This window comes from Pan troglodytes, chromosome 1, assembly GCF_028858775.2.
Source record: "Pan troglodytes isolate AG18354 chromosome 1, NHGRI_mPanTro3-v2.0_pri, whole genome shotgun sequence".
Taxonomy (NCBI): domain Eukaryota; kingdom Metazoa; phylum Chordata; class Mammalia; order Primates; family Hominidae; genus Pan; species Pan troglodytes.
The window spans coordinates 91,241,238-91,264,781 of record NC_072398.2 but is presented as its reverse complement, the minus strand read 5'-3'; the positions used below and the strand labels follow the sequence as shown (position 1 = coordinate 91,264,781).

Genomic DNA, 23,544 nt, shown 5'->3' with positions numbered 1-23,544 from the left:
GCTATGAGGCGAGGACTTCCTGAGCCGAGGACCGGGTGGGTTGTGAGTTGCGACCAGCCTCGCTGACGGACCCTACTGCCTCTTTCAGTTCCAGTGTCGCGTCTTCTCCTCAGCTTCATTGCTCCTGGCGCCCTGGCCTTCATTGGCCATGTGGTGGAGCTTCACTGCGAAGACAGGAGAGCGTCTGCACCCATTCTGTTTTGGTGTTACCATGAAAATGTGACTCTGGGGAAAGCCTCAGCACCTTCTGGAGGAGGAGCGTCCTTCAACCTCTCCGTCGCCGCAGAGCATTCTGGGAACTACTCCTGTGAGGCCGACAATGGCTGGGGATCCCAGCGCAGTGAGGTGGTGGCACTCACGGTCACAGGTGGGACATGGCAAACAGCTCCTTCCAGAGAGCTTGTTGCAATTATACCAAGCAATGGCTGGTGCTTCCTTTCCTTCGGAAATTTCTGCTCCTCGAGGAATCAGAGTTCCTCTAGAAAGCGCCTTAATGCTCCAGGGCTCTCCCTGTAATTGGGTTTTTTGTTTGTTTGTTTTGTGTTTTGTTTTGGCTTTTGTTTGTTTGTTTTGAGACGGAGTCTCGCTCTGTCGCCCAGGCTGGAGTGCAATGGGGCAATCTCGGCTCACTGCAGCCTCCGCCTCCCGGGTTCAAGCTATTCTCCTGCCTCAGCCTCCGGAGTGGCTGGGATTACAGGCACCCACCATTATTCCCAGCTAATTTTTGTATTTTGAGTAGAGACTGGGTTTCGTCATGTTGGCCAGGCTGGTCTCAAACTCCTGATCTCAGGTGATCCACTAGCCTTGGCCTCCCAAAAGTGCTGGGATTACAGGCGTGAGCCACCGCGCCAGGCCTTGTGTAATTGATCTTAACAGCAGCGTTGCTGGCGAACCCCTGGTCTCTCCTGTTCCCTTTCACTGAACTAGTAGAACGTGTGAAATAGATACTGGGTATTGGGCACTGTGCTAGGGTCAAGTCAGCGTTGGGAGTCAGGTCGGTAAGGCAAGAAGAAAGGAGGAAGACTTCCCTGAGAAAAATAAGGAAGTATCTTGCACGTGCAGAGCTCCAGGGAGGGAGGAGGTACAACTAACCCTTGTAAATACAAGTAGAAAAACCGTGAACAGACTAGATTCTGGGATTTAAAATTTTACTGGAATTATCTCACTTAATCTCCATAGCAACTCTCATTTGACAAATGAGGAAATAAAATTTAGATTAAGTAACTTGCCCAAGTTTACATAGCAAATAGGTACAAAGATGGAACTTTAGGCCAGGGCTGCCTGAATCAAGAAACTGTGCTCTTAGCCACAACGTTAATATATTATGACCGTTCTGTACATTTTTTTCTTCAATCCATTATTGTGGAGAACTGCATTAATAGATGTCCTAATATGGAACAATCCTTGAATTTCCCCTGTAAACCCTTCTTAGTCATTGCAGGTAGTAACTACATAACACTTGCTAATATTTTATTTTAAATTTTAGCATTTTGTTTATAAGTGAGTTTTCTGTTCTAAATTCTACTCATCTGGTTTAGGTTTCAGGGATAGGTTAGCCTCATAAGAATAATTTCAGAAGTTTCCATAGTTTCTGTGCTCTGCAACAATTGAAAACAATATTGGAGTTATCTGCTACTTACTCTTTGGAAATAGCCCAAAAACTTTCTGAGTCTGGTGTATTTTTCTCTCCATTGTCAGATCTTTTTTTTATTCACTTTTTTCAAATTTTTCGCCCTTTTAAAACACAATTTGAATCCTTTCACTCAAAAAGTTGGGCATTTTCTCTAGATTTTCAAATTTGTCACATAATGTTGACCATAGTATTATTTTCTTCTTCTTTTCCTCCTCCTCCTCCTTCTTTTGATGGAGTCGCTCTGTAACCCAGGCTGGAGTGCAGTGGCACAATCTCGGCTCACTACAACCTCCACCTCCTGGGTTCAAGCAGTTCTCCTACCTCAGCCTCCCAAGTAGCTGGGACTACAGGCATGCACCACCACACCCAGCTAATTTTTGTATTTTTAGTAGAGATGGGGTTTCACCATGTTGGTCAGGCTGGTCTGGAACTCCTGAACTCAAGTGATCCACCCACCTTGGCCTCCAAAAGTGCTAAGATTACAGGCGTGAGCCACCGCACCCAGTCAACCACAGTATTTTCATCTAATTTTTTAAAGCCCTCTAGTTTGTGATTGTGTCCTTCTCATTTCTAACTTGTTTGTGTGGTCTCTTTTCTCTTACCAGATTTGCCAGAGGTTCAGCTGTTACATTGCTCTTTTCAAATACCTAGATTTATTTTTATTGTACAAATAGAAAATTGTTTTATCATTCAAATATATTTGGTTTTGGTTTTCTAATTCATTTATTTCTCCTTTACTTTCAGTATATTCTTCCTTCTTTTTATTTTAAGTTTATTTTATGTTGCCTTTTCTTTAATTTCTTACCTGAAATGCTTATTCATTTTTTATCTTTGTTTTCTAATGAATACATTTAAAACTGTATGTTTTCCTCTAAGTACACTTTCACCTTATCCTAAAAGTTTTAATGAATATTTTCATTTGTTTAATATCTAAAGTGTGTGTATAATATATGTTTTCATTTGTTTTTCAACCTGGCAAATTATTATAACTATTATAAAATAATTTCTTATGAATAGATTTTTTCATCCTTTATTTTCTTAGTTTCTCATAAAGTTCTTTGTTATCCTTGTATTTAACATTTTTTCAAAGTGGCCTGTATAATTTTTACTTTTTGGGAACTTAGTAAGAATTTCTTTATGGTCTAACATATAGTCAATTTATATAAATATTCTATACAGAAAGTGAAAAGAATATTAATTTTCTGTTAGAGGTACACAGTATATATTTTTCTATAAAATTAAGCCAGTTGCTTGATTTATTCATTCTCTGTAGAGTCTTACATGTGTCCTGTTTAATCTATTAATTTTTGAGAATCATATTCCCATTATTGTCTATAATTCTGTTAAGTCTACCTTTTCCCAGGGGCTTTGCCATGATCATAGTAATTGTGTGAGATGGGGCATTTTGGTTGCAAATGACAGAAGTCCTATACAAACTGTCTTGAGGGGAAAAAAAAAAAAGCAAAGTTGGTGAGAGGGGTCAAGAATGGACAAGGCTTTGTGTGCAAGTGGATGCAAGGGCTCTGTCTTTGCTGTCCACCTTCTTTCCTCTGCTTTCTGCCATTAGCTTCATTCTTAGACAGGCAGAGCTGGCCACTGATAGCTCTAGGCTTACGTCTCTCCTTTCTGCTAGAGATCCTAGAGAAAAGAGTTTCTTTCCAATGACTGCAGCTTAAAACCATAAAAACAAGACAGGCAGATGTTAGAGATTAACCAGTCAGTGTAAATGTGTCCATCCAACTCCTACCACCCACTTCCCCAGAGACAATGGGCCTGCCATTGGTGAGTCATCAGTGTCACACAGAGCAGTTTTTAAAAGGAAAATGCATAACTCAGTTGACCTTATGCCTTTCCTACTCTAGGCCTCAGTCTCTATCTCTAGGAAAGATCTAATTCTAGCCTTCTCTGTTTCTAAGATTTTTTGAGCTCGTGAGAACCAAACCATAAGTCTCTATGTCCCCACGTCTCTTTATCGTCAGAGTGGAAGCAAGGGCTCCTTTTTAGGTATCATTGAGTGGGGGGCATTGGTGGGGCGAGATGCTCGTAAAATGGTGATTGGGATAGGGCAGATCTGAAGCTCCGTACTTCCTTACTTTTTGCAAGTACCCTAAGCCCACATCACACAACATCACCAACACCAACATCAAACAACCTCTCTTAACACTGGGAGCTGCTTTAAGAGTACGTTCCTGAGTGTGCTCTTACCTCTTCTGTTTGCAGAGCCCCCGACCAAACTCCGTTTGATTAATGGTCCTCACCACTGCAAAGGAAGAGTGGAAGTGGAACAGGGAGGTCACTGAGGTACTGTGTGTGATGATGGCTGGGACATGAAGGATGTGGCCGTGGTGTGCCGGGAGCTGGGCTGTGGAGCAGCCAAGCACACACCTGCTGGCATGTTGTATTCAAGAGTGGCAGAAGAGGCCCAACCTGTGTTCATTCAGGTTGCCCTGTGCCATAGGACAGAAGAGGCACTGGCTGAATGTGAGCAAATTGAGACCTTTGACTGTGGGCATGAGGAGGATGCAGGAGCAGTGTGTGATGTTGGGTAATGGCAGGGCTTGGGGAGTGGTATTTGTGGGCTAGCCCATCTCCAAGATCCTTCCTTGTGCTGCCACTTCCAATTCTCCTTACTACTCACCATTGCCCCCTCCTTCTTCAGAACCACTCAACCACTCTACGCAAAAATGTGCTCAATGCAACACCATTACTTCACTTAAGCTGGTCCAGAGTTAAAGGGCTCTCCTATAATCTATGCTAATATTATTAGACTTTATCTGTCATCTCAAAAGACAAAACACTGGCATTTTTTGTGACTGTGGGTTGAGGCATAATGCTAGGAAAATAATTATAAAATCATAGAATTATACAATTTGAGTGATTTTCATCAAGATCACACTGCTTATATTGTTCTATAATCTCTTCAGCTTTTCTCAGCTCTCTCCCCTAAACAACTCTGCTCATCAGAATGAATCTCTGGATTCTAATAGGGACTAGGAGGAGTTGGAAGAACACAGAGTCTGTCAAGAAAGCCAGGCCACAAGCTGTAAAAGACAGAGCTACCTAAGGGTAGAGGTAAAATGAAGAAATTCCGGGACCACTGCAGGTTCCAAAGCCTCCATAGAGCCTTGACTGGAGTGGAAGCCAGTAAGATTGACTGCTCTCTCTAGCTGCAGCCCCAGCCCCAGCCTCCCATGGAGCCCTCCAGTCCCATGGGCCAGAGCTAATGAGTGGCCTTTCAGAGATCCTTGGCGAGAAGAAAAGTCTTTAAAACACTAGGCCAATGCTGAGCTTTAGGACCTAGTAAGAACCTGTGACTTGTTCAAGGAAATTGACTCAGTACTGGGCACTAGCAAGGATCCAAGATTTGGAGTCAACTGTTCAGAGCTAGAGGTTTACCTCCCTGACTAGCCAGCTATGTAGGTAGCAAACTTCTCCAAAGCTTATTATCTTTGTCAGAAAAGTGGGATAGCATCTAGCCAAACTTCCTCACAGAGTAGGACAAGATCAAGCAAAACACACTCATAAAGACCTCTTGTGGAGCAAAGTCTGGGAAGAAGTCCCTGGGCTGCTTTGGGATGGTCCGGATGAGGGGAACCAGTCTGAGGCTTGGGGTCAGGATCCATCCTTAATCTGGGCCTCTCTTCTCCTGGGAGATCTTATGAGCTTGCCTGAACAGTACTTTACTGGGTCTCCCCACCTTACCACCTCTCCCCCTTTTCTCTATAGCATTCTTGCCTAATACTCTTTGAAGATCTGGAGACTGGGGATCAGCAGGCCCATATCCTCATTGGCCTCACAGGCCTGGAGAGCACCACAACCCCAGATGGACTTTAAGACTTTACCTGTGGCTCCCCCATCCCCTCTGCAGGACTGTAAACACCACTCTCCTGAGCCAGTCTCAGCCCCACCTGCATTAGGGGAAAAACCCAACTCCCAAAGAAGCTGAGCTTAGTGAAATTGTCCCCCACACTGGCATCTTGGCCAAGCAGGCTTTTCTAGTCTTTTCCAGAAGTGCCTGGCTGGGAATCTCAGTTACTGTCTCCTTGGCAGCCTGAGATGGAACAAGTAAGAAATAACCTGAAATGGGCCCTACATCTGGTAGAAATGTGGACATATAAAACAGACAAAATTAAAGAAAATATGGGTATTTAATCTCCTTTCTTTTTTTTTTTTTTTTTTTTTTTTTGAGATGGAGTCTCGCTCTGTTGCCCAGGCTGGAGTGCAGTGGCGCAATCTTGGCTCACTGCAAGCTCCACCTCCTGGGTTCACGCCATTCTCCTGCCTCAGCCTCCCGAGTAGCTGGGACTACAGGCGCCCACCATCACGCCTGGCTAATTTTTTTGTATTTTTAGTAGAGACAGGGTTTCACCATGTTAGCCAGGATGGTCTCGATCTCCTGACCTTGTGATCCACCTGCCTCGGCCTCCCAAAGTGCTGGGATTACAGGAGTGAGCCACCACGCCCGGCCTTAATCTCCTTTCTTAATGGCTTGGAAATAAACTAGGTTTTAAAAAAGTTATTTTTTCAATTTTTTAAAAATTACAATGGTAAAACGCATTGGAAAAAAAGTGGTATAGAAGAAAGAAAATAAAAGTCAGCCAAAATTCTAACACTCAGAAGTAACTGCTGTTAATGTTCTGAAACTTCCTGAAGGTCATATAAGGAATAAAAATAACATTTATATATTCTTCAGTAAAATAATATATAAGCATATATTAACACATATATTTGAATTTATTGTACCATAATCTATATATTATTTTATAGTGTTTATTCAATTTAACAATGCAACATTAACAGACATTCCATAGATATAGAAAATACATACCACATGCACATATATGTATATATGTATGTATGTATGTATGTGTATTTACAAAACTTCCCTCTCAAGAAGATAAATATTGATTCAAAAAGGCCCTTTACTAGCTTTGGGAGTGCAGACTTAAGGGAAGGTAGAAGCCACATGCTTCATGATGCAACACACTCTATGAGTCATCAAAACTCATTTACTGTTTAATCAGAGGTACATGTTGAATTTTTAAAACATCTTCCCAGTGTTATTTTTGTTTCCTTTTAACAATATGGGGGATTACATTAACATCTCCTAATAATAAATAATTGTTTCAACCCTACCTGGCTGTGATGTATATTAACATCCTGCTGAATTCTCTTTGGTAGTATCTTATATAAGACTTTTACACAGATATTTATTTATTTATTTATTATACTTTAAGTTCTAGGGTACATGGGCACAACATGCAGGTTTGTTACGTATGTATACATGTGCCATGTTGGTGTGCTGCACCCATTAACTCATCATTTACATTAGGTTACACAGATATTTATAATGAGGATTTGTCTGTAGCCTTTCATTCTTTCTTTGAAAAACTTCGATATCAATGCTATATTGATTTCTTATTATGTTAAAAGGTTTCTTTATGCTTAAAAACAATTTGAATGCTACTAAATTTTATCAATTCCCTTGAAGATTTTTAAAAAGTTACCATGAGGCTGGCAGCGGTGGCTCACGTCTGTAATCCCAGCATATTGGGAGGCCGAGGTAGGCAGATCACTTCAGATCAGGCATTTGAGACCAGCCTGGCCAACATGGTGAAACCCTGTCTCTACTAAAAATACAAAAATTAGCTGAGTGTGGTGGTGGGTGCCTATAATCCCAGCTACTTGGGAAGCTGAGGCAGGAGAATTGCTTGAACCCAGGAGGCGGAGGTTGCAGTGAGCCAAGATTGCTCCACTGCACTCCAGCTTGGGTGACAGAGTGAGACTCCGTCTCAAAAAAAAAAAAAAAGTTAGTACGAAATCATCTGCCCTGATATGTTTAGAGGTGTGGTTCCCTAACAGTGCTTCAATTTTTTTCATGACTATTATTCTTTTTATTTGTCTCTTCTTACATAAAATTTAGTAATTTATATTTTTCTAGAAAAGTATCCATTCAATGTAGGTGTTCAGATGTATATTTATTCATTGCCACTCCTTTCTTGATTAGGCTATTCAGTGGCATATCAATATGCTTTTCATGGAAAAGCTTTTGAGTTTATTCATATTCCTTATTGTGAGGGGTTTTTTTATTTTACTCATAATGTCTGCCTTCATCTGAATTATGTTGTTCATATTTTTGTAAGTTCTTAAGATTAATACTGGGTTCATTTATTTCCATTTTTTCTTGGTACTCATTCCAACTGTTTCATTAATTTTCCTGAGAACATATTTTAGTCATATCCTTCAGGTTTGGATATGTAGTGTTTTGGTTATTACTATTTTCAGTCTGCAACATCAATTTTATTTTCTTCTTTGATCTCAAAGTTGATTGAAAGAGGTATCTTTCATTTTTTATTTTATTTGTTTTTTTTTCTTAACTTTTATTTTAAGTTCAGGGGTATATGTGCAGGTTTGTTATATAGGTAAACTTGTGTCATGGGTGTTTATTGTACAGATTATTTTGTTACCCAGTTATTAAGTCTAGTACCCATTAGTTATTTTTCCTGATCCTTATAGAGGGATTTTTTTTTTAATTACCTGGTGATAATCTTTTCCCCTAATTTTGTGATTTAAAAAATTCATTGCATTTGTGATTTTTAAACATTTTCTTTGTGACCTAAAATATGGTTAGTTTTTGTAGGTGTTCCATGAGTAGTTAAAAGAAAGTGAATTCTCAGCTGGGCGCAGTGGCTCATGCCTGTAATCCCAGCACTTGGGGAGGCCAAGGCGGGCGGATTACGAGGTCAGGAGATCGAGACCATCCTGGCTAATGCAGTGAAACCCCGTCTCTACTAAAAATACAAAAAATTAGCCGGGTGTGGTGGCGGGCACCTATAGTCCCAGCTACTTAGGAGGCTGAGGCAGGAGGCTGAACCTGGGAGGCGGAGCTTGCAGTGAGCTGAGATGGCACCACTGCACTCCAGCCTGGGCCACAGAGGGAGACTCCGTCTCAAAAAAAAAAAAAAAAAGAAAAGTGAATTCTCTGTTGCTAGGATCTATTGTTCAATATGTATCTATTAGGAACTTATTAATCATATCACTCAAATCATATGCTTCCTTATTTTTTATCCACTGGATCTTCTAGGTCTACAGGTGTCATTTGTTATTACCATTGTGCTCGAGTTTGTTTCTGTTTTTGTTTCTGTTTCCTCCAGTCTATGTGTCGGGTATTTTGATGCCAAGATATTCAATTTCAAAGATTTATGAGGCCTAGAGACTTCTCATATATTTTAACCTCCTCCACTTTCATTTGGTGCTTTTTGCCTTGATATGACTTTGTCCTTTTTTTTTAGAGACAGAGTCTCGCTCTGTCACCCAGGCTGGAGTGTGCAGTGGTGTGAACTCGGCTCACTGAAACCTCTGCCTCCTGGGTTCAAGAAATCCTCCCAAGTCAGTCTAGGATTACAGGTATGCACCACCACACCTGGCTAATTTTTTTTTTTTTTTTCTTTTAGAGATGGGGTTTCACCATGCTGGCCAGGCTGGTCTCAAACTCCTGTTCTCAGGTGATCAGCCTGCCCCAGCCTTCCAAAGTGCTAGGATTACAGGCATGAGCCACCACACTCAGCCTTCCATTCTTTTACTTTTAACTTTCCTGAGTCACTTTCTTTAAGATATGCCCCTTACACGTAATGTAGAGTTGAGTTTTGGTTTTGTACTGAATATAAAATTATTTTATTTTATTAAGCGTGCTTGCCTTTTTATGCTGTGTTATCTGTTCTCTTCTTAATGCTTCGTTTGTTTTTTGTTTGTTTTGTTTTGTTTTTCTTACTCTTCCTTTTGTAACCTCAGACATAGAGTTAATCCCTCAGTTCATGGCTCACTCACTTTATTGGTCCATATGAATTTTCGCTCTAGTTTATTTATTTCCTTGTGTCTTTACTTACTATTTCCATTTCCCAGCCTCCCAATCACTTCATGATGATACACATACATGTATCATTTTCCTTGAGACTTTTTAATTTACATATGCTATTGGGCATTTTTCTCTTGGCACTATGTTTTGACCCATCTATTTTGTTATGTGTACATCTAGCCCATTGCTCCTAACTTCTGCAAGTTATTCCACCATGCTTCCCTTATCTAATCCCAGTGAAGGATATCTAGATTGTCCCCAACTTGTTACTGCTACAAACACTGACACCTGCTTTTTCATGTCACACCATAGACCTGTGTGAGAATATCTCTGGATATATACCTGAGAGAGTGATTGATGGAAGAAGTAATGCCAAGTGGTCCCCAAAGTTACTAGTGCCCCCAACAGGGCAAGAACATTCCCTAACCCCACATCCCAGTCAACCCTTTAGTGTTCTAACTTTACCAATCAGATGAGGATAAAGAGAGATCTCAGAGATCTAATTGGTGTTTTATTTCCATTTTTCTAATTATCAATAAGCATAAGCATCTTTGCATGGGCTTGTTAGCCTTTTGAGTCTCCTCTTCTATGAAATAACCATTTTGTGTCCTTTGCCCATTTTGTTAATATAATTTCTGGTTTTTCCTATTTGGTATATAGGAGCTACTGCTTTTTCTATATAAGTTTCTTGCTTGTTTTAGGCTTTGCAAACATTACCTCCTACTCTACCATCAGTCAACTTTGTCCATAGTGTCTTTTATTGAGCAGATTTTAAAAAAAAAATTAAGCTATAGGCCGGGTGCAGTGGCTCACACCTGTAATCCCAGCACTTTGGGAGGCCGAGGTGGGTGGATCACGAAGTCAGGAGTTCAAGACCATCCTGGCCAATCTGATGAAACCCCGTCTCTACTAAAAATACAAAAATTAGCCAGGCGTGGTGGCTCACACCTGTAGTCCCAGCTACTCAGGAGGCTGAGGCAGGAGAATCACTTGAACCCGGGAGGTCGAGGTTGCAGTGAGCTGAGATCGTGCCACTGCACTCCAGCCTGGTGACAGAATGAGACTCTGTCTCAAAAAAAAAAAAAAAATTAAACTATAAAACTCATCCAATTTTTGCTTTTAACGTATGTTTTTAGAGTTTTGTTTAGTCCCTCTTGACTCCAAAATCGCAAAACTTCCCTTAATTTTATAGTTTTACTTTTTATGCATTGGATCTTTTGGAGTCCAACTTTACATTTGATATTAGGTATAAGTCCAAATTGTTTTCCCTTAGAGTAATCTAGCACCATGTACTAAATAGGCCAGGTCATGCACTCCCCATTATTTTGTGATGTCAACCTTAAGTGTGTGTGTGTGTGTGTGCACCCAAGGTCTATGATCTCTCTACTCTGTTCCACTGATTTATTTATTTGATCTTGCACATACATTGTACTGACTTAATTGCCCTGGACTTCTGATCTACCTTAATATCTGATAATATAAAACCACTCTTTGTTCTTTTTTATCAAAGTTAACCTGGACTTTCATAGATTTTTATTATTCTATAAAATTTTAGAGTAAGTATATTAAATGGCTAAAAAAAATCCAGGTGAACTTTTTATTGGGATTTTATTACATTTATAGATTAATTTGAAAGAACACAGGGAGAAATTCCTATCACATCCTCCATTCAACTCACTTATTTGGTTTGTGCAAATGACAGGTGTATTTTGAAGAACAGCAATTGCAGTGGCTGCTCCAGATGTGGTTTTGTTTGACAGAGCAAATCATCTTGCTACTAGCACTCACCATGCAGCTTTTGACCTGGAAAATGTCTTTTTAACCTCAATTCCTGTTAATTGAGACCACCAGAAGCATTTACAATACACTTTATTGTCCTAACTTTGAGCTATATCAGCTTTTCAGCCCTCTGTCATAGAATCACAAAGACCTTGATCAGTTTCTCTTCTTCATAGGACATCACACACTCATCCATTAGATCAATGGCATCATACTGATTAGACCAATTGAGCACAAAGCAGCAACTCTAGACATCTGGGTAGGAAATATACATGCCAGAAGGTGGTAAATAAATCCCATTTTGGTGAAATTTCTAGTGGTCCAGGGTTCTTAGACATGTCAAAACATATTTCCCAGGGTGAAGGACACGTTTTGTAGCAAAGCCACGTCCACCTTTGTAGATAACTAGTCTCCTTTTGAAAACTTAACTTCTGACTTGCTACTAAGTCCTAATAGAGACTGAACCCTTGACCATGGGCCACAAAGTTGCATGTGACCTTAGCTGCCTATCATGAAGTGGTGTTATTTGACTTAGTAAACCAACATGTTGGCATGCACAGAAGCACTCCATTATTATCCCCTGTGGCAAAGAGCAGAGCAAGGGCAAGGTGGAAAATGGATCTGAGGGCAAAGAAGCCCAGGGTCAATGCAACAAGCAAAGAATTTCTCTCCCCTAAATAAAAGAGAATATGTTGGGACAGTGAGGAATGAGAGGGGTGATGGAATAAAGAATCTCTTTCAAATAGAATTCAAGTGAGTTTTACTAGAGAATACAGATTAATACCTGAAGAACCCTGCATATTTGCCTTTTTCTCCAAGTAAAAGAGGAAACTCAAGTTAAGAAAAACCACACTTCTGAATGAAGAATGAGCTTGGAGAGGGAAAAGCATAAGTTTCCATGGGAGTTGTGGCATCCCATGAAAAGTGGTCAGGCAGATGGGTCTCCAGACAGAGAAGTGGTCAGGCAAATGGTTCCTGTGGCTAATGTGGAAGCAGAACATCTTCAGGCACATTTAGGGCTGTGGCTTCTTCTCCTATAGACTCAAATTAGAGGAACTTGAAAAAAGTGAACAGATTGATCTCAAGGCCACACAGTCTATCTCTGATGGAGACACCGCAGCTCTGTGACACCTGGAGGCTCGGGTAAGGAGGAAAAGTTATGAACTACTCTGACTTCCTTAAGATGAAAGAAAGAGTTTTTATTTTAGTAAAAAAACAAACAAACAAACAAACAAAAAACCTCAGGCTTTGACAAGTCAATCACAGACCCTAGTGACAAACTCAAGTACCACTGCAGGACATCTCAAAATCTCAAAACCTTCTAAACAATGAGGCTCAAAGCTTAGGGCAAGGCTAACTCTCTTCATGGGCCTGGGCTGGAAGAGGGAGTGGACTGGTTTATAGAGAAAGAGGTGCTGACAAGAGAAATCTCTTTGATTAGCACTCTCCCAGATTAGTCTCCTAAAGAGATATGTGAGCCATGGGTCGTTGTGTCCCACGGGCTGTATGGCCCATGTTCTGGTGCTGAGGACACAATGCAATTCTTACCAGAAATTTGAGCTCATTGCCCTGGGAAATGTGTTTGAATCTTCTCTAGAACTTATTCAACCTTCTGTCCCAAAAGCCAGATACTAGTATCCCATGGAGGAGAGCTCAGGGACCAAATTCTTCCAGATATGAGAGACTCAGCTTCATTTTGGCTTGTTTAGAAATGGCAGAGCTCTTAGAGCAAAGCTGATGCAAGTCCAAGCGCTTCACACTCTGGAGACAGAAAAAAATTAAAGGTTCTTTGTGTACTGATGTCAGAGGGAGAACACGAAGGTCACAGGGTATAGGAAGAAAGTCAACAACCCCAGATTCAAGTAAATAATGAGTGTCAGAGGGACCTGTCTGACAGTTTGAGGGCTAAGCAGAAGGGAAGGGGACAGATATTTGTTTCTTCTTTTCTATTTTGTTCCTAGAAACAGGGTTCCTCTTGAAAGCAGCTAGGTCCATTAGTCATCCTGGTCTCCTCCATTTCCCAATGATGCAAAGAACTGGGATGGTTATCATGATATTCCATAAATCCCAAGCTTTATAAGGCCTCTACATCTCTATATTCTTCTTCTTCCAGTCGGTAAAACCACCAAATATTTACACTAGGTAATTATGGGGTGCCCATCAGCTAGCCATAGAGGTTGTAGGGGAAGTCAGTAGGGTAAGTGAACTGATCTCTTCTGACACAAAGCTGATAAACAACTGGGAAACATGGTCTACAAACCTGGAACAGTGCAAAAGAGAGAGATTAGTATGGGCTGAAGCAGAGAGAAGACAGTGTCAGGGAAATCATTATGCTTGAGATAAGTCTGTACACATGAGAAGAAAGGGGGATTTATGATCTTCGGTAGTGATCTTCAAGTCAGGGTTAATATCCTCCAGTATCCTCCCTCAGAGCTACCCAGTGAGCCCCCAGACACATGCCCTATGGTGTGTCAGGATTCGCCCACCCTAACCTTTCTGAGTTCCCAAAGTGATCTGCATCTGGAGGCCACATGTTCCTGCATGAAGAGGCAGGGATTTTGCCTTCCTCCACAGAAATATGTTCAAAATTGACTCCTATTTTACGTAATGGATTCTGTGATGTGCCACCCAGATCCCCTGTCAGGAATGGACTTATTGTCCCAGCTGCTAGAATTGCTGCCAGCAGATAATCCTATTATAAGCCCTCTTGGGAAAGGCTTTGGCCACTCCATCCAGGGTCATCCTCCCTTTCCAGAGCATTGTATCCAGTGGCTGTCCACACTAGGGTATAAAGGCAGAGCCCCTAAATCTCAACCCAGGACCACTTTGAAAGATCATCCTAGACTCAGGGTGTCTATAGGGTTGGCTGAGACTTTTGTGGAGATGGCATCAAAGCCCAGCTTCTCCTTCTATACAAAGTTGTTTCCTTCCTTTCGAGAGTTTTTGATACAGAGATCACTCCATAACAGATTTCCTACATGTTCATTTCTATCTCAGCATCCGCCTTCCTGGAAACCCAGCCTGTGATATCTTGTGTTCACTCAGGGGTCCCCGTATTTACATTGACCATGAGTCCCAGCCCATTTCCCTCCCTAGAGTAGGGTGAGTGATTGAATAATGCTCTTCTTTGGCTCCTTGGTGTCTAAGGTCCGAGGGGACACCACATTCTCCTGATACAGAGAAGGCACAGGGAAGGTTTGGAAAAGAGCACTAGACATTCCCAGAGAGTAAACAGATGACCTCTGTTGTGAGTGGGGGTGATGCTGTTCAGCTGCGAACAGCCAAGGCTGTATGTTTAGTGGGCAGGTAAATATCAATATGAGAAGGATATTTACCTTCATTCATCTCAATCTGCAAATCTCAAAGTATGGTCAATATCCCCAGAGGCATCATGAGAATGTTTCAAGGAGGACCCAGAAGCCAACCCTATGGAGAACAATTAGCCAGTTTATGTGGCAGAGCCTGGGAGATAATTTGCCAGCTCCATGGTGTTGCTATTGCTTTTGGTGGTGGTGATGATGACGGTACTACAGGGTCCTAGAAGGATAGCCATGAGGGATTTATGGTAACTGAGGATTCAGGACAGGTGTATGGAATGTTGCTTAAAATTCTTCAGAACAGCTCTGGGGTGATTCTTCTGAACGTAAGATCAGGAATATGGGGATGTTAGATATGAGAATGGGCTGTTTACCTGTTCTAGCCTCCTTGAGTAGATGGATTGATGGGAGGACTGTGGAAGCAGCAGGGGCCTTCTCTGACAGTCCCATTTTCTCTGTCATTTCCAGTGTCTAACTGTCTCCACACCCTCAGAGCTCCTGGGGTCCAGGCTGACATGGGGGAAATGGTGGAGCTTCACTGTGAGGCCTGAAAAGGATCTCCCAATCCTGAGCCACTTTTTTAAATTTTATTTTTACTTTTGGAGACAGAGTCTTGCCCTGTTGCCCAGGCTGGAGTGTAGTGGTGAGGTCTTGGCTCACTGCAACCTCCACCTCCTGGGCTCAAGCGATTCTTGTGCCTCAGCCTCCCAAATAGCTGGAATTACAGGCTCCCGTCACCATGCCAGGCTAACGTTTTGTATTTTAGTAGAGCTGGGGTTTTGCCATGTTGCCCAAGGTGGTCTTGAACTCCTGAGCTCAGGCAGTTTACTTGCCACAACCTTCCAAAGTGCTAGAATTGCAGGTGTGAGCCAAGTGTCTGGCCCCTGAACCACTCTTATCACAGGGATGTCCCCTTGGGCTCAGCTCCCTCTGGAAGAGGAGCATCCTTCAACCTCTTTCTGAGTACAGAGCATTCTGAAAACGTTTCCTATGAGGCTGATGATGGCCCCAGGACCCAGCACAGTGAGGTGGTGGCACTCTTTGTCACTGATTGGCTGCTCACCTGTCATGGGCCATAAGCCACTGAGCTGAAACATACTTTCCAACCCCATGGTTCAAAACTGCTTTCTGATTCCAGAATATGTAACAGTGTCTCTGATGAGCTACCTGCCTGTGGGATATCCAGGAACAGAATTTCTCAGCATGGTAGTTCTACTTTGTGTCCTAACAAAGTTTCCAAAAGGATCCTTTAAGCCTGGGAGGCTGAGGCTGCAGTGGGCTGACTGTGCCACTGCACTCCAGCCTGGATGACCAAGCAAGACGGTCTCAAAAAAAAAAAAAAAAAAAAGTTTCCCTAGTCATGCTTCCCTATGTCAGTCAGATTTCAATAAAAGAAACAGACCTACTAGGCAATATAAATAATAAGGGATTTATTGTAGGGATTTGGCATTACACAACTGTGAGAAATAGTTAAACAGTCTACAGAAGGCTGTTTCTTCTGTGTCTGGTGTGGCAGCCTGAAGTCCACAGGGCAGGCATTTGGGAAAAGCAAGGATAACCTGGAACCTGCAAGAATGAATGGAACCCATGAGCATGAGCTGGAACCTGCATTAGTCTCTCAGCATCTCCAGGTGACAGCTTCAATGATGAGGATGTCCTGCTTATCAATGAGGACAATGAGGATGTCCTCATCAATGATGAGGATGAAGGTGGCACCTTTTACTACTAAGCGAAACATGAATGAGGCCAGGAGTCAGAGAAGCTGAAGAAGACCCTGCAGAAGCTTGAGTCGCTGCCAGCACAGTGAGCACAGTAAGCTCTGAGAGTCAGCTGCAACAGGGTCTTGGGTGTCGAGGACTCTCCAGGAAAAACAAGTACATGGCTGCTACATCACTTCTACCTTCCAAATCTTGCATAAAAATGTCTCTTGTGGCCCATAGTAATTTGGAACCATGCGGGGCAGGGAATTCTAGGAAATGTAGTTTCAGTTTAGCTAAAATGACACAATAAAAGTCCAGCACGCTTCCTATCCTACACTACCGCTACTCATACTTTCATTGGGAGAAAGCACTATGTGATGGCAATATCATGAAATATGGTAGTCAGATAGACTTGGGTTCAAAATACAACTCTGCCAGATATATGTCTTTAGGAAAATTTACAAATCTTGCAGAGCCCCTCAGCTTCCTCTTTGATGACATGGGCATATTAATTCCTATTTTGTTGAATGGGAGATGGACTTAAATGTAAACACATAAACTTCCCTTACTAAGTATTTGTTCCCTTTCTTTTCCACAAATTTTTGGCTCTCTCGGAGGGTAGCAAGGATTGAATAATATCTTTATTGCTCGATCCATACCTCATGTCCTTTCCTTCTGACAACTTCTCAGGACTTCACCACATTCTGGGGAACAACAAAAGGAGCATATCCTGTATCACGCAAGACCAAGCCATGGTCTTCTGTGTGCAGTCCTCAAGCCCACCCAAAGAGCCCTTAGAAGTCTGCATCTCATAGGCCTCTGTTCCTTGTGGACTTCCCAATGTGGCTGGGCCTTTGCTGCCCGATGGACTTTCAGAAACTCTGTTTCCTCTGGCCTTTGGTGGATGGATTTTTCTTTAGATTGTTGGTTCTCCATTTTGCTGCACATTGGAATCACCTGAGGAGTTTTCTGAAGTCCTGATATTGGAGTTCTACTTCCAAATTCTCTAGGAGTCTGGGGTGATGCCGGGACACAAGATTTTTTCCTTCAAATTAACCCTCAGGTTATTACAGTATTCAGACAAACTGAAAACTACAGCCGTAGTCTTACAGGCCCCCTGCATTGATTGCTGCCCCTGTGAAGAAATGTGGCCATGTTCATTATGGTCTTCCTCTCTGCTACTGATATTCCTATTTTCTTTGGATTCCAGAATAAAAATGATGGGTAAATTATGTTTGGTATTTTTTCTAATTGCTAGAGCTGCCATAACAAAGCACCATGGATAGCCTGGCTTAAACAATACAAATTTTTTTTCTTACAATTCTGGAGACTGAAAGTTCAAGGTCAAGATGTTGGCAGGGTTGGTTTTGTGAAAGTTGTCAATATCAAGATGAAGTCACTTAGGTCACCCTAACAAAAAGTCAAGATTTTAGGAACGGAAGGCCTTCACACACACATCTATGATAAGAACTAGCACAAAGACTGTCTGGAGGGCTCTTATGCACACATACCTGTCACAGAGCTTTTGGTAAGGACTTTCTAAACTGCAGCTTGCTACAAGAGTCACAAGGACAGCCAGTGAGATGCACAGGAACACTTGCCTGACACACTGTCTCCACTAATGAACTGGTGTCAGCTCCTGTGATGTACGTGTACTCCTCCTTTTGCCTTTAAAAGCCTCCCCTTGCCTCAACCTCCTCAAATACGCCCATAGTTTACTATGGCACACGTGTTCCACATTGCAATGCTTCCCCCAACTAAACTCAGTACTTTTAGAGGTCTCTCTATATTTGTTATTTAGGTTGACAGTTTCTTCAGAGGCCTCTCTTTTTGGCTTGTTGAAGGTCACCTTCTCCCAGTGTCTTTACATGGTCTTCCCTCCGTGGGTGTCTGTGTCTTAATCTCCTCTTTTTATCAAGATACCAATCATATTGGATTAGGGCCCACCTTAATGACCTCATTTTAACTTAATCACCTCTTTAAAGACCTTATCCCCAAATACAGTTGCATTCTAAGAAAGTGGGGGTTAGGACTTCAACACATGAATTTTGGGAGCATAAAACTCAGCCCATAACAGGCCTCTTCTATTATATCTTCTTTGACCAATTTAAAGCTTTCTCATGAGCACCTAACATCTGACTACAGGAGTCTGATACAGGCCCCATGCTTTCCTTCTCTGCAGTAATTGACTTAGTTTGCATCCTCAATTTTCCTAGTGACTTTTCTCCCTAGCTCCCACAGTCAGGGCTCAATCTCACTCTGACCTCACATTTGCTCCCCATCCTCGGAGCTCTGTCCTCCTTGGACTTCTTTCTCCCTTTGCATTAAGTGCTTCTCAGGACTTTATTCTTCCTTCTAACTTTTCAACTCCCAAGAATCACATCACCATCAAAGCTTTAACTACGGCTTCCAAGAAAATAATTCAAAAATCTGTATCTCCTCTCTGAGCTCCAGGTTGGTTTTTTTAAAAACAGCTTTATCGAAGTATATTGACAAAAACAATTATGTATATTTAAGGTGGGCAACTTGATGTTTTAATATACATGTACATTGTGAAATAATCACCATCAAACAGTAATCAAATGAAAGTAGTTAACATATTATGTCATTTTTTTCTTCTTTTTTTGTGGTTAGAATACTTAAGAGCTACCCTTTATCAAATTTCAAGTATGCAATACAATTGTTATCTATAGTCACAATGCATGCTGCTTATCAGATCTCCATCCTGAGCTTCAGGTTTAAAAACTTTTCCACTACTAGAGATTTCTGTTCCATGGTTACTTCAACTCAATCCATCTAAAATCAAAAACTTCTTCCACAGAACTAGTTCCTTTCCTCATGTTCTATTTCTGTCATAGATTTCAACATTCTCTCACTTCCCTTTCTTTACTGCCAGTCAGTAAGAACAGCATCTATCATTACCTCCTTATTGTAGGCTCTCATAATTTTCCTTCGTCACATTTCTCCCCACTTTCCTTTACCATTGTCACTCCTGGAAAAGTGTTCTCACCAGCATAGAGGCTGAAGCTCTCTCTCAGGAGATCAGAGAGTAGAGTCTGACTGTGGTCTCGGACACCTCAGAGCTCCCTTGAATAGACCTGCCCTCTTCCTGTGCAAACAGAGAAAGAAACGCTTTCTTAAACAGATCTTTGCTCCTCATAATTCTGCAAGCAAACTGCACCTGAATGGACACCCAAAGGGAAAGCAATATTTTCAGCACTGGTGGAACACTGCTAAACTTCTGCTGGGATGTTCAGAACTGACCTATCAACCATAAATCCCTTGCGGCAGTTGTTATTAAACCTCTATTATATAATATGCTTGACATAAGGCATAGTGGGAGAAAGATTAATCAGACATAGTCCTTTACTCTGAGGAAACTGCAGAAATTTGTATGAGACACATATGTAGAGTCCTCTTTGAACAATACATTTACTACTATGATGGAGGTACAGTCTATCATTATAGATGGTAAGTTTTATTGAAGTTTGCTATAGATTGAATGTTTGTGTTTCCCCTGAATTTATATGTTGAAATTCTAACCCCTGAAGTGACAGTATCAGGGAATGGGGTCTTCGGAAGGTGTTTAGATCATGAAGGTGGAGCCCTCATGAATGGTATTAGTAACTTTATAAAAGAGATCCCACAGAGTTCTCTTCTCCTGTTCACTAGGTAAGGACACAGCAAGAAAATGGTTGTCTATGAACCAGAAAGCAGGCCCTCACCAGACACGGAATCTGCTAGCACCTTGATCTTGGCCTTCTCAGTCTCTGGAACGGTAAGATATAAATGTTTGTTGTATATAAGCTACCCACTCAATGGGAGTTTGTTATAGCAGCCTGAACAGACTAAGACAAGGTTCTACAAAATTACTAAGAATAGCTCTCTTAGGGCTTGCTATGTGCCCACAGTGAACTGTGCAACTTTACAAGCATTATCATATTAATATTTAATCCTCAGAACTACCCTCTAAGGATGATAATGTTCTCTCCCTTTTATAAAGTCAGGAACCTGTTCAAACTCTCCTAACCCAAGATGATGGGGCTGGGGTTCACACTCAGGCCTGTTCCCCACACTGATAACCACTGCTCTCTCTAGCCTCCCCAAAAGGTACATTTTTAATTGGGCAGCTTAAGAAAAGTTCAGTGTATGGCAGACAGGAACAGGATATTACCACTTTGGATGGGCAGGAGAAAAGCCACAGGCATATGAGACATCACAATGTGTTTAGAGATTAGTGAGTAAATTGATATAGAAACACTAGAATGGCTTGAAAGAGACACTGGAACATTGCACCTTGACTGTAAAGGGCACTGAATGCTTCAGCAAGGAGTTATTTTGTTAGTGCCAGGAAGCCTCTGAGGTTGCTTAATCTTATTTTCTGACATTCCTGTTGGTGGGTGTATGAAGGAGTATCTGAAGGGTAAACAAACTGATGAGGAGGTTGGGAACATGGAAGAGAGACTTCCCACACTCCATACTTTTTCCATGCCTAGGCTGGCACTGCAGAGTCCACGAGACCCCATTACAGTCTTCACACACTAACCCACGTTAACCCATGTTTCATCTATGGGAGGAAGGCACCAGCACAACACACGCTTGGAAGATTCCCTGACTTGCTGGGCAGTCAGGCATCGGACTCAAACAGCAGCACAGTTTTGGGATAGGGCAGCTTTTGGGACAGGGCAGCAAACAGTGGGCACCACAGTCCCCTTTCCATAACCAAGAAGAGTCAGAAATCCCAGAGAATTAATTTTTACATCCTGTATTTAATCAAAGCAATTGACCTATCAGGTGTGTGACAAATCTTTGAAAGAATTGACCTCTTATATACATCCTTCAAGAGCGAAGGGGAGATACCAGCTGTCTTTTCCATAACAAGACTCAACAAGACCATTTTCCTACCTCACTTTTTTTTTTTGCACAAATGTCATTGCAGAGCTTTGTTCTGCTTCAGGAGGATGATTCAGAGAGAAGTATGGTTTTCAAGTCAGACAAGGATCAAATCAACCAGAAATTCTGAAAACAGCAGCCATGCTGTCTTTGCCCATTCAAGGTTTTCCATGTGCAACTGATTGTTCACTTGTTATTCAGAAACAGACTGCCAGTCTCACCCTTAGCTGGGCTCTGACAGCCAGGACCCGAGGGTCCTCTATTGTGAAACTGTCCTCCTCCAGCACTTGCCACGGTGGAGGGCCCATATGACCATAAGATCTAGTAACTCAGAGCTTCTCAACTGAAGTCACCATGCAAGTAACAATTGTGTTTTGACAGAGAAGGAACAAGGGGGATTCTAGACCAGCTAGCAGGTCCAAAGGGAAGAAGTTTTCATGGGCTCTGAATATTGAAGCTGGAAGGAATCTTAGAGACTAACTTGGTCAAGGATCATCACCTTTGTGGGTAGAAAGACAACACTAACCCCAAAAGCATCATGATAGACCATAAGTCCTACTGATACGTGTGGGGAGGGGACAAGAAAGATGTATCAGGGGCTTGTGAGTCAGTGGAACCTCCCCATGATGGACCCTTTGAATTGCTAGATGGATCTGAGGGTACTATTATCACCATGGCTACCAGCTTGAAATAGCACCATCAAGGACCCTTCCCTCTCTAGATGAAGAAAGTGAAGGCCAGAGAGATGAGTTGACTGTCCCAAGCTCACATTGTTTTGTGGGAGCAGAGCCAACACTAGCTCCTGTAACATCCCAAAGTGCTTTCCAGCATTTAGGATACTTTCTAATCAATCATCTGGATTGTAAGCTCCATATAGGTACTGTCACATCTGCCTTCACCACACCATCCCCAGCACCTGACAGAGGTCCTGGAATATAGCAGAATCCCAGCAGATGTTTGTTGACCAACTCTCATATGCCCTTCATGGGAAAAGAATAGTAGCCAGCATTAATGAGAACTTAACATATGACAGGAAGTGTTGAAGGCACTTTATTTGTATTAATTTATTTAACCCTCAGAATAATCCTGAGACAGTGTTTTTATCATCTTTGCCATCTTATATATGAAGACAGTGCAGATCAGGGAACTTAAGTCCATTGCCCAGGTTTACACAGGAAGCAGCAAACCTGTGACTCTAGCCCAGGCAGAATATTCCAGGTCACACTCTCTTAATCACCACAAAATACTGCCTCCTCATTCATCTCTTCTGTGTCCCCAGCCCTAGAAGAGTGCTAACACACTCAGCACTCAATAAATATTCGGAGGATGAAATGACACGCCAGCAGACAAGAACCCATGTCAGCTGCTCTTTCAGCATCAGGCAGTCCTGCCAGAAGCACCATACAGGTGGCTGTTGTTCCAGCTCTGAGTAAGGCAGCCAGGACCCCTCTGGCTGTGAAGAAGGGCTAATTTGGTTCTTCCTGATTGAGGCTGAGTCTTCCTTCATAAGCCCAGTCTTTCAGAGCAAGCCCAGCCTGTTAGTAAGGAGTGCCCTCTGCTGACACAGACACATTCCTGCTGTCTCTATCCCTGGTGTAAATGGAAAGAGACCATCAATGTTGCAGTGTGAGCTGTGAGAATTCAGCCAGTCCCAGCCTGAGCCCTCTGGCTGGGAGGGCTTCACCTCCTATTGCTGCATCTAGATTAATTTTAAGGTCAAACCAGATGGAGATTTGTGGTCACTGAGTGATGAGCACCCTTTAGCCCTGTGTCCAGTTGCCTGTCTACTCTCCAAGCTGAGATTACCCCTCTGCCCTCTTCCTGTTCCTTCCCACTCTAAGATCCATGTTCAAAGGTCCCATATAAATTGTGTCATCTCATTATCCATGCAGGGCCTTTGTTTTCCTGACAACTGAGTTTCTGAGATTCTCTTTCCCACCCCCTTTTCTTCCCAGCTTCTATTCCAGTCTCACTTACTGTCTCAGTGAACATCTTTTGTTTTTCCTGCTGTCAAGGCATCCACTCAGCCTAAGATGGTTCCCAGCTCTCATCCACCCCAGTGGAGCTGCAGCCAGTGTGCAGTAATGATAATGGTTCCTTTGGGGCTAAACTTCCAGAACTGGACCCAAGGAGGAAGAAAGATGTGAGGAAGGCACCAAGTGAGTGAGGACTGAAGGGGTCTCCTAATAACTCCTGCTGAGATTCTTAGGACAAGAATAAGGACACGTGATATTGATGTCACTCATCAGAGTTCTGTTGAATTTTTTTTTTTTTTGAGACGGAGTTTCGCTCTGTCACCCAGGCTGGAGTGCAGTGGCATGATCTTGGCTCACTGCATCCTCCACTTCCCGGGTTTAAGCAATTCTC

At 42.2% G+C, this 23,544-nt stretch overlaps 2 long non-coding RNA genes across 2 annotated transcripts in view; one reads left to right on the top strand and one right to left on the bottom strand.

Annotated features, from left to right (window-relative positions):
* Positions 1–23,544, bottom strand: part of LOC107968839 (uncharacterized) — a 37,751-nt gene that overhangs the window by 6,458 nt on the left and 7,749 nt on the right. The gene's annotated exons all lie outside the window — the stretch shown is intronic.
* LOC134808726 (uncharacterized) lies at positions 290–23,096 on the top strand. The gene is made up of 4 exons (XR_010152216.1): positions 290–367; positions 3,854–4,114; positions 19,957–20,062; positions 22,457–23,096. It is a non-coding gene; the product is annotated as an uncharacterized LOC134808726 (long non-coding RNA).